Below are 12,500 nucleotides of genomic sequence, written 5' to 3'. Positions count from 1 at the left end.
TTGCCGTGTTGTTTCATAGCATGTTGGATTCTTACTTAAAATATCAAGAAATGGATTTGATGATTAAAACATAAATGACCCCTTGTAAACATTTATTAATGGATGATTTTGTTTCAGATCCCGAACTCATGCAGTCTTTTCTTTCTTTCTTATAGATGAGAACGTGGCATCTTCTGTATGTAAGAAGAAGCGTGTTCGTTTCGGGGCTCCGCTCTCTCCAGAGTTCTTTGACAAAACTCTCCCTCCCAGTACTCCCCTACAGAAAGGAGCCACTCCACAGTGTCCTCCGTCATCTCACGGCCCCAAACGCTCTCTGCTGAAGACCCCTCAACGCTCTGATCCTCTTCCGCAGCCTGACTTCAGTAGTCCTCAGAGCAGTGGAGCCTCTCCTGTCCTGGTCATCAGCAGACACTGTGCTGGACTGGTGTATAATGATGAGGTATTTGAAGAGACCAAGAAGGTATGACACCAGCTTAACTTATTTGTGTCATATATGTGACTCTGGAACATAAAACCAAGGAGTCCATTGAGTAAATAAATAGGCTTTCCGTTGATACGTGGTTTGTTAGGATGCATTATTAGAAAATCTAATCTGAGGGTGCCAAAAGAGTCTAAAAAGAGAAAAAAAAATTGTCCAAACGAAGTTAGCAATGCATATTACTAATCAAAAAGAAAGTGATGATATTCTCGCTAGAAAATGCATGAAATATCTTCACAGAACATGGTCTGTATTTAATATCCTTAAAAAAGAAAAATTGAGAATTTTGACCCATACAATATATTATTGGCTACTGCTGCAAATATACCTGTGCTGCTTATACTAGTTTTGTGCTCCAGGGTCGCGTCGTTGTCTTTTTCAGTAATTAAACATGGCCTTATAAAGATTTGCATTGGAGGTAAGTTTTGTGGCTTTGTTCTATCCGGTTTTTTCAGATCAGTTTTCCCGTTATGGAGGACGAGTCTCCCTCAAAAGAACCTTGGAGGATTGCAAAGGTGAGTTGTGAAATGTTTTTCAAGGCAAGGAAAGGTTTGGGGAAAAGTTTGTCTTCTGTATTCTAATCGTGTATCTGAAACCGTAGATGCTCTCTCTGCTGAGGACCCAGGGCAGCCCCAGGCTGAAGACGTTGAAGTTATGAATGCTGCTTTTCAAGAGGAAGAGGATGTACCATTAAATTCACAGGCGGAGGAGAAACTGCCACGTCCCGCTGGTGATCAGCCACTGGCTCTCTCGGTGAGTTCAACTTTCTTACAGTTTTACTCTCTTTCTTGGCCTTAGTAAATTCAGATCAGGTTTTATTTCTCTGCTGAAAGTTTTAACCAAAATAGAACGAAGATTGCAAGAGTTCACTGAATGGAAAAAACAAGTTAAAGCTGCAGTCCGTAATTTAAAGTAAAAAAAAAAATCTAAAGTCAATATTTGAGAAAATTCATAAGCGGCTGTCTTTTAATTAATTAAATGTCAAAAATCATTTTGATGGCTGATTGTAATCCAGAAAGGATTATATGAAACGCATGAGGATGAAATGAAATTATAGTCCAGTTTTAAATGTGCTTCTGGTTACAGATAGCCTGGGACTACTCGTGATTTGCATTTTAAAGACCGCCAAAACTTTCGTGACTGCAGCTTTAATGTTCGATTTAAGTTTGCATCAAACTATTTTAAGCACCCGATGGCCTGTAAGCTGGGAATAGGGCTGGATTTGTTTTGGCCATTTCTTGAATATTTTTAGCGATAGTGCTTCACACAAACTGAACTCGATATGAAATGCATCGGATACATCGAAAACATAAGACCATGCTTTCTATGTATCGGATGCATTTTATATCGGATCACGCTTTTGTGGGCGTTACCCAGGTTCTGCAGGTCTTAGAAAGTCATATAGTTTTTTTAATTGAAAGGGTCTTAAATCAGAAAAGAAAATCCTCTTAATTCATTTAAAGCCGTGGCATTAAATATTGCATGCATTGCTAAAAAATAGGAAAAAATGAATTCCCTGTTATCTATCTATTTCTAAACATCCTTAAATCAGGATATATTTACTGAAAATGCAAAATGAAAATGAGAAGTCTTGCGTGCTCCTGTAAATTTACATTTAGACAACACCGAATTGTTTGATTTCTTGCATTTATTTTAGTTTTCTTTACTCTTACTCTTAGAAAACCTGCAGGAACCCTGTATGCAAGGCTTCATTTAAAGCAACTGGTTATTCAGACAACCTGTTATTTATTTTACTGTTCTTGCAGTAAGTGTAAACGTTAAAAAACAACACGTGTGGTTTGTTCTTGGGAAAGTGCATAAAGTCAAATAGTTTCCTCAGGGCAGTACTAAATTAAAAAAGCAAAATGCAACAATGATTTCTTAGCGATTCTGCAAGGAGAATGCAAAGTCTTGTTGTTGAACTGATTTTATTACTTTTAGGTGTGTGTGTGTGTGTGTGTGTGTGTGTGTGTATATAAATACCTATGTTTTCTTGTCAGCAGTAGATGATGACCAGGAGTCTTCTGTGAGCTCTAAACAGACTCGTTCATGTAACTCCAGCACTAAACCAACTCACTCTCGCTGTAGGAGGAAAAGAAAGGTGAGGTCTCATATCAGCAAATAGCTTTTTTATGATCGATCAGATCAAGCACAGATTCAGCTATTAATTTTTAATCTGTGTAACATGTTTCATGTTTCAAAATATTGAAATGTATGAAAGTACATTTGCAAAAGATCGAACTCTTGTTTTTAGGGATGCGCCGATAATGATCGATCGAAATGTTTACGATTTTGTCAGTAAAGCGGGTTCTGTAATGAGCAGTATATTAGTGAACAACCGCTCTGTGCTTGCTTTTATCATGATGTGCATGATGGGGGATTGTGTGCACATGCTACAAATCGCATAGTTTTACTCTTCCCTCTGGCTTTCAAGTTTACAGTGAGGTTCCTGCCAACATCCAATATAGCATGTAGGTTACATGCCTAAATGAATCCACACACGCTATCAGATTGAATCAGTGGAAAAAGGTATTAGTAGTTCACCTGTACAGATGTACCCCGTCTTCTTTATTTAAGCGGCTTCACATAAGCTCATCACATCTGCTTTCGCTTGCATTTCGGGACAGTTGACGGAGTTGTCACTTGCTCGTTGTTGCATCGTCACAAACGTCTTTAACTTGCACCTCTTTTTACGGCAATCGTGATCGCATTCAGCGGTAGAGAGCGTGCATTCTGTCTTGTGAAAACAGATTAGTCTCATCTTTTGCATGCTCGAGTTCTTATTTCAAATGTATGATGCGGCAAATGCGTGCACATAATAGAAGATTTTCAAGCGCATTTTATTGGCGCCTGAGGAGGGGGATCCACCAAAATGAGGCGTGAATGGATGAGTAAATAATCTTTATTTTACATTTTACAGTCCTAAAACTTGATTTCTAGGTTATAAATCCCAGCGTGCGTGTTCAGGCTTTGTATTGAATAACATCAATTCTCTTGATTGGTGGTTCTCTTCTGTTCTTCTGTTTCAGCAACCAGGGGAGAATGAGTCCGAGCACAGGAGAAGCTCGCGTGCAACAGCAGCTTCTGCTTCAGGAAAGATGAAGGTGTGAAGCTTAGCGAGTGGATTTTCGCTTTATACTTTTAGAAGTCAAGCTGACATGTGATGAGTTTTGCTGAACGGGGATTTTTAAGCTCTGATTATTAACGCTGGCATCAAACTGACACTGAGCCTGAAATAAGAACACTAATGTGACTTGGACTTTGCGTTTGGTTTATAAATAGCGCGACGCGTGATTTCGCACTTCTGCAGTCAGTCTTTGAGCGTGTTTTTTCGTGAACTCTGTCCGTGTCCCTCACTGCAGCTTGTTTTCTTGCTTCCAGGAGACGTCGAGAGTGAAAAGAAGATTTGGTAATAAGGAGGTGGATCGTTCTCTGTATGGCAAAAGAGACTATGCCTCAAAAACCCTCTTCTCAGCCCTATATTTGAGACGCTGCGTCTGCCGGTCTCAGCAACACGCCGACACAGCCTCAGTCAGGAAAACAAATAGGTACCCGTCCAAGACTTCCATTAATGACTCACCAGCTTAGCCAGGGATTTATTTTATTTTATTTGGTGATGAAATAACCACGAGCATAAAATTCCATAGAGGTTTAACTTGATGCACAGAGTAAATGTTGCATACTATTCCTTAAGACAAAAATGTGAAGTCTGAATGGACTGATTCATGTGAATGAGGTGATTTGGATGAAGTGGTAGACCTTCACGCATTTATTTATTTTTGTGAAAACTTGTTTGACAGATTTTTGCTTCAGAATGAAATAATATCGTGACACGCGCTATTAATTTACCAAAAGCGCTGTTAATATAGCAAGCTGCTTTCAAGGCATTATTAAGCTAAAGGTAATTGTCTCCTTTGCTCTAGGTTTGATATCATTGATGCCTAACACCTTTTAGTTTTTTAGTCTCTAGCAGTCACAAGTTTAGGGCTAGTAAGATTCTTTTCAAATAAATTAATAATGCAAGCGTCTTTACTGTCACTGGTCAATTTAATGCATGCTTTTAAATAATATATATTTATTTACAAATGCGTTAAAGAATAATCATAAAAAAAAACTATTTCAGCTTATTTTAAACACGGATAATAAGAAGAATAATCAGCATATTAAAATGATTTCTAAAGAATAATGTGTCACTGATCACTGGAGTAATAAAAGCCAGCTTTGCCATCACAGGAATAGATGTCTTTTCATTAGAGAAATGTTGCTTTGTTGGCGTATGGAGACTTCTTTTGAAATTATAAAATCTCCTTGACCCTATCTTTCGAGCAGTATTGTGTGTAGAAATGCTTTGAGTGAATAATTCTGACCGTTCCTCCTACAAAGATATTGTGTGGCATTAGTTTTGGAATATAGCACTGACTGATTCATGGTGTTTCATTTTGTGTTCTCTGTCCTTTTTTAGAAACTTGAACTCAGAGTTAAATGCTTTCAGTTTATGGAAAAAGAATTATTTTAAAATATCTCCATTTGCGTTGCATGGAAGAAGAAGTAATAAATGAGGACCAAATAAAAATGATTTCATTAACTAATCTTGTGAGGTCTCTGAAACTGAGGATCTGAATGCATTTGTGACCCTGGAGCACAAAACCAGTCGTTAGGACCTGTGAGATTTATAAATCATCTGAAAGCTGGATAAATACGTTCCATTGCTGTAGGATAGGACAATAATTGACAGCAAATCTTTGCCTTTTAAAAGTTGTCTAAATGAAGTTCTCAGCAATGCATATTAATAATAAAAAAATTTTTAAAAATATTTATGGTAGGAAATTTACTAAATATCTTCACGGATCATGATCTTAATATTCTAATAATTTTTTTGGCATTTTTTTGTTGTTTATTGCTACAAATATAGCCGTGTTGCTGATCCTGCACACAAATCTAGAGCTGGTGACACAGAACTATGTTTTGAACATATTAATGTAAAACCTCTTTACTTTTCCAACTCAGATGGAGATCAAGACTGCGTCCGGACTCCTCGTTCCCCACAGCAACACCTTTCATCCCATGGTAAGTGTGAAGAAGCTGCCCGCACACGGACCAGTGAAAGCTCGGAGACTCGTGAGGAAGCTGGCGTTCAGGATCCTGCAGAAAGAGGAAAGTCAAAGGCTTCCAAAGCCAGGCGCGATTCGGGAGACCCGGTGCAAAACGTAGATCAGGTACACACAAAAGAAAAGAGCTTGGCGGTCCAGAGATTAGCTCTAGGAACAAGATACTGAGTGCTCTGAGAACCGAGAAACTGAGGCTTTAATAAGCTGCGTGCTACCGAATGGAGACTCCACGGACATCCGAGAGTTCGGAGCAGAAGGCGCTGAGCGATAAAAACATGCACCGGTCCAGCAAGCGCCGAAAAGCCCTCGTGGAAAGCTGGTAGAGGATTCGGTTGAGAGAGATGCTGATAGTTTGGCTCCCTGGCAGCAGATGGACTTCAACATCGGCGACATCCTGAAACCCGTGGTGAAGAGTCGAGGGTTCTGTGCGGCGCAGCCTGAGGAACCGGAGGCGTGGACCTCCAGGCCGTGGGCTTGGCCTGGGTGGAGCACACGTCTCCTGAGCTGAGCAGAGCGAGCCGGAGAAGACCGAGGGCGACTGAGCGGAGTCTCTGAGGCTCTTCTCTCTCAGACCTCTGAGGAACCAGCTCCAGACTTCACGCAGTAACTCTCCTCAGTCGTTAGTGTGTCAGGTAGCCGTTTAATTACTGTCAAATGAACTTCTTATACTGCTCTCTTCTTTTAAATGCCTTTTATTTTTATAGCGTTGATGGAAGAAACCTGCTCTTAAGAAGATTGCGTTATTGTTAGGTTACTTCTAATCATTAAATCTTCTCTTGGGTGAATGGTTTGCTGTTTGAAGATGATTTTCCTGTCCTAATCTTGTGTTCTTTTACATAAATGCTAAATCTAAGATTGCTTTGTTTTATTGTTTTAAATTTGCCTACTTCTCAATTCGTGACACAATACAACATTTGCATCAAACCTTCAAGCCTGTTTTCATTTCAGTGCTGTTTGTCATTCACATTCTCATTCGGCTCTTCACTAATTGCTTGCATTAAAGCGGTAATCAATGCATAAAAAAACGGCCTTATGATGCGGTACAGTTGCTTCATCTAACTGAAAGTTTTACTATATAAAATAGTTTTTGTTGGGTGTTCACTGCATTTTACAGAGAACAGCAGAACATTTCTTAACTTTATGTATTGTAGTGAAACTGTATGCTTTTACACACACACACACACACACACACACACACACTTACATATACATGTGTTTTGTGTATCTGTATAGATATATACACATCCATATATCTATATAGATATATATATGTGTGTGTTTGTATCATATATAGAGATGGAGATATAGGTGTGTGTGTATAGATAGATGTGTATATATATAGGTGTGTGTGTGTGTATATGCATGTCTCAAAGCACTGAACATTATAGAGTGATAGTAATGCATGATAACAAGTTTAAACAATTTTTATTAAATGCAAATATGTATAATCTGTGTAATCAAATCAATGATAATCACTAGAAATGAATTGTCCCCAACTAAGCAAGTCAGAGGCAGGCGTGCGTGTGCGTGTGTGAGCGTGTGTCGTGTGTGTGTGTGTGTGTGTACGTGCGTGTGTGTGAGTGCGTGTGTGTACGTGGAGTGTGTGTGCGTGTGTGTGTACGTGTGAGTACGTGTGTGATGTGTGTGTGACGTGGTGTGTGTGTGTGTGTGTGTGTGTGTGTAATGCGTGTGTGTGTGTGTGTGAAACGCACGTGTGTGTGTGTGTGTAGTGCACGTGTGTAAGCATGTGTGTGTGTGTGTGAGTACGTGTGTGTGTGTGTGTGTGAGTACGTGTGTGTGTGTGTGAGTACGTGTGTGTGTGTGTGTGTGTGTACGTGCGTGTGTGTGAGTACGTGTGTATGTGTGTGTGTGTAAATGAGTACGTGTGTGTGTGTGTGTGTGTGAAATACGTGTGTGTGTGTGTGTGTGTGTGTGAGTGCGTGTGTGTGTGTGTGTGAAGTGCGTGTGTGTGTGTGTGAGTGATGTGTGTGTGTGTGTGTGTGTGTAGTGTGTGTGTGTGTGATGTGTGTGTGTGTGTGAAGTGCGTCGTGTGTGTGCATGATGAGTGCGTGTGAGTGAGTGCGTGTGAGTGCGTGTGTGTGTGTGCGTGTGAATGCGTGTGTGTGTGCGTGTGAGTGAGTGTGTGTGTGTCTGCGTGTGTGTGTGTGTGTGTGTGTGCGTGTGAGTGTGTGTGTGTCACGTGTGAGTGCGTGTGTGTGTGTGTGAGTGTGTGTGTGTGTGTGTGCGTGTACGTGTGTGTGTGTGTGATGTATGCGTGTGCACGTGTGTGTACAGTACTGGAAAGGTTATATATTTAGCCTTCAAATGTGTAAATCTCAATATCAAAAAATTGACCCTGGTTTTGTCCTTCAGCGCCACAAACACGTCCCAGACATGCTCTTGACGGGTTTCTTAACGTTCACTCAGGAAACACACGCTCTTGTAATTGCAGTCAGTCATTGCTCTCATTTGAGAACAGGAGTGACACTCATAAAACGTTCTGAATTAAGTGAAGTGAAATTCTCTCAGTAGTTTAATGTGCCACTCTTCACAGTTGTGCGTTGCACCTGTAATTGCAGTTCGTGCTGGGAAAAAGACGACTGCGTTTAAAGCTAATGGAAAATTCAAAGAGGAAGTGTCGGCGGCGTGGAGCACACTAGGAGTTCAAAAGCGCTATTTATTTACAATTATATTTACTCTAGGATTTCATTGTCCCACAAAACTGTCAATACGTATAAACAGCCTGGAAATAATTAGTCCAGCCATCTGCAGCGCTCTCCGCTCGGCTGTGGTTGTTTACTAGCACACACATTGTGTTTTATGTGAATCAATCCTCAGCAGTGCTGCTGTAGTGTATCCATGGGAGAAATAGCACTGCAACGGCGTTTAAATATTTATGTCTTGTAGTCAGTCTCCAATTTCAGTTTCAGAGATCCAGAGGCATTATTTCAACACAGACTTACACCTGTGCTGTACCTGATCAGTGGTTTATGACAAATTGTTCTTCTCTCGGTGCAGCTTAAGATTTGGGTGTTTTTTATTGGCGTTTGGTTGGAAGGCCCTAAAATGGCATTTCATGCTGGCTCTGGCTAGACTGTTTGCTTTAGTTTTATTCTAGAAATAGCACTGCCATCTAGTGGGAGTCATCAGTTAGATGACGGGCCTTTCAAGCTCTATTCATCTAAAAGCATGCAGGTCGCTGAATATTATTTTTTCTCAATGAGAGATTGGCTTTATACGAGCGCATCTCTTGCAACTGCTTTAAAACACTTAGGCAGCTGATGCAAAAAGACTAAATCAGAATTGCTGGAGACTTGCAATGGAAACGATTGCGTGGAAACGGGTTTGTTGATTGGTCGTTTTGTAAAGGAAGTGCCCTTTCTGTAAAAATAGAGAGAAAATATTTCGTGATAGACTGAATCTCATACTTCCAAGAAACGTTTTGTAAGTTTCCAGCTTGTATTTTGCTGTTTTGGTTTTATTTATGATTTTAAATATTAAAGAAAGTAGAAAAAAGTGGTGTTTATTGCAATTTTTTTTAAGACTGCAATTGTTCTAACTAGAAGGAAAAAAGTTGAAAGGAAATGAGGAAATGTTGATGAATGAATTTAAATTTTATTAATATTAATTTTATTTTATTAATATTAATGAATAATATTGAAGTTTTTAAAAGGTATGAAATGTATTTTTCTCAAGTTGTATCGAGTAATATATTTGTTGTTTTGAGTGGATCTTCATTAAGATGGATTTAGTTTTCGTTACTACAATAAATCAATTAATCGACTGTTTAGACAACTATTGCATTATTATGTACCAGTGCTGGGCAGTTATTATTCACATCCAAAATAAAACTGTTTGTGTACTATATATGTATATATAAATGCACACATGCATGCGTTTATGAAAAATGTTGTTTATATAAAATATGCATGCAAATATTTTCTAAACATATACTGTGTGTGTGTCTTTTATATATACTAATAAATTACACAGTACACGCATGTGTATTACGTAAAAAGTTTTATTGCCATCAAGCACTAATATACGCTGGTTTAGGTCAACACGTTCCCTGACGTGAGGCGCTCACGGTGCTGGGGTCACAATGATTGTGCCAAGTGTTTTTTCTGTGGCGTGTGAAGGAGGGAAACCCCTCTCCCCCATCCTGCAGGCCCGGCGAGGGCAGCTTAGCACCAGAACAATGGGGTCCTTTGACCAAACTGAGGCCCTTAAGACGTGCGGCCTCCTGTCGCCGTGGCAACCCCCCCTCCCCTGGAGACAGCGTGCGAGCTGACAGCTGGAGAGAGCGAGTCCGTCCCATTGAGCTTCAGGACTCTGCACTCAGTTCTGCCCCGTTATTTCCTCGCCCACACCCGTGTGGAGCGTTCGGCGCCTGTCCCCGTCCTTATTTGTTAATAATGCATACATTTCAGATCCCTTATCGTCCATCCCGAGTGATGCTCAACTAGATCCTTAACAGAAAGACTCGTGCAAAATTGATGACGAGTGTCTCATGCCGCGATTAGATTAAAGTGGTCCGAGGGCAAGCGGCTGCTGTGAAACCTGCTTCTGCTCTTTTATAATGTACATACCTGTCGCTTTCAGTCGCCACAAGAGGCGCTATAGAGGGATTAGCGTGATAGCTCCTCCCCTTTTCCATTTTTGCTCTCCTTGTGTAATTTCACCCCGATCTCAGGTGGCTAATTTGTACGAACTGACAAATTTGTTCGATTATTTATAAATCGTACGCGCTTTGCGAGTCGTATGCATTTACCAAACTTTGCCCAAACACCTACTTGTCAAATTCATACAAATCGGCCACCTCGTGAAATATGTGCGAAATTGATAGCGTGCGTGTTTTGTGAATTTATAAAGAGGTCGTGACGCGAGAACTCAAGTGTGCTGAACGGATTAATTGTTGTACCGTTAAAACATGTCTCAAGTTTCATCGCTCAATACGTCCTGAATTGCGCTCCAAAAAATGGCTCGTTTTTGGATCCGAGGTACATGATGACATCACAAGGGGACAAACATTTGCATAAACACGCCTCCAAAGCGGCCACTGACGAATAGTCATCATCTCAGCATAGGCCCCGCCCACCGGTGAACACTTGGAATCACTCTAAAGCTGACACACTACATAATATGCACTTAAACACTCAACCATGCGGAGTCTGATAGCCACACCCCCTTCACAACGTCATTAAATCTGTGGACGGTATTCAACATTAAGTGCATCATCTGAGCATTTAAAGAGCGCTTTGTTTGTTTGTCTTTTAACTATTCCCGCTATTTATACTGTTTATAGGCACACCATTTGAAAGATGGGTTGTCTCCAACTGGCAAACTTTCCCAAATAGTTCCTCAATTCTGAAAAGCGCTCCTTGCATCAACTTTTCATTTCCAGATGATAAAAAAGACACCCTTGCTCCAGTAAACCCAGAATGCGTCGCTTTGGCAAAATCCACGCATGCATCAGGTATTCCTGACCTAGTTTGACATTTCCCTGGAAGCGCTCCTTCAGAGCAGTGTGAGGTCAGATGTCTCGCCGGAGGCCACCGCGGCGCTATAACGAGAGAAGAGCGTCTGAGCAGCTCTCCAGGTGACGGACAGGAGCCTACAAAGGGAGCGTTTGCAGCCCAGATCCCGGATCATTAGTTTCCCAGCAGCCCAAAGGATCCAAACAGCAGGGCTGCCAGTCTGTGCTCTGTTTATCTCTTTGAAATGTGCTCTCTTTACGTCAACTCGTATTCCTCGGCCTCTGAGCGAATACCTGAGACGTGAGAGGGAGGATGTGCTCGCCGCTTCTCCATTGGGACGGACTTCAGTGGAGGGATGTGGAACCCGGGCCCGCTGCTCCATTATTAATGAACGCGCTCTCTGTCTGCTGCGAACGATGACAATGTGAGAAGTGAGAGCTCTACAGCTGCTGCCTGTTGCCTGCTGGATGCTGTTTGGGAGGGATTTCGTGGCTTTATAGAGACCTGGAAAGGGAACGTTGCAGATGATGTTGGCGGTATTGCGTATAACATTGCATATGGTTTTTTTATATATAAAGCAAGTAAACAAAAAAATGTTTGAATTGAATTCACATGTTTCTTAATAAGAGGAGCTACTCTTCTATTTCTTTCATTTAACTCAAGGGTGACTAAATAATGACAGAATTTAAATTTTTGGGGTCGAGCTGTTTATACTATGGATATTTTCTGGGTTTGCTAGAGTCGGCTGGAAATAATGAGTAAATTAATTTTTCAGTTGCATTTTTTTTTTAAACATTTACGTAAGTAATGAGAGCAAATAACGACAGAATTTCTATTTTGGGGGTATGAACTATTCCTTATATTCCGCATTCACTGCAGTAAGTAAGTTTTTGTAAACTCGCCAAACTGTTACTAACTCTTGTTTCATTTATTTAGAACAAAGGTAATACATATTTTTGTGGGGTTGGTCTATATAGATTTTGAAATTCTGCAATGATTTACTCTCCCTCTAATAGTTATAATTAGATTTTTTTTATTCTTCTGTTGAATACAAAAGATATATTTCGAAGAATCAATCAATTGTCTTTATTTATATACAGTACAGGTCGTGTCAGTGTCAGTAATGTATAATGACAAGATTAAACACTCAGTTTTCATCTAAAAGCATTTCATTATTAAATGCGGAGACATCATTGTCTAGATCAGCTCAGTTTTCCAGTTCAATTTTAAACACAGCCATGTCAGATTGTGTAAAAGACTTAAAGTTGTGTGTGTGTGTGTGTGTGTGTGTGTGTGTGTGTGTGCGTGCGTGCACGTTCCGTAATATGAAAGTCAATTTTTTTCATCTTTATTCTTAAGATTGTGGCGAATTTTTCATGATATTAGTGTGAAAAATCCAAATAATTGCATGCATTTTCCATTTAAAGTTATACCCCA

General features: G+C 40.3%; 1 pseudogene; it reads left to right on the top strand.

The window, feature by feature from the left end:
- The window catches only part of LOC122346125, a 10,869-nt pseudogene extending 4,498 nt beyond the window's left edge, over positions 1 to 6,371 (top strand).
- Positions 6,372 to 12,500: the final 6,129 nt, after the last annotated feature.

Source organism: Puntigrus tetrazona, chromosome 5 (assembly GCF_018831695.1).
Source record: "Puntigrus tetrazona isolate hp1 chromosome 5, ASM1883169v1, whole genome shotgun sequence".
Taxonomy (NCBI): Eukaryota; Metazoa; Chordata; class Actinopteri; order Cypriniformes; family Cyprinidae; genus Puntigrus; species Puntigrus tetrazona.
This window is presented reverse-complemented; position numbering and strand designations above follow the sequence as displayed.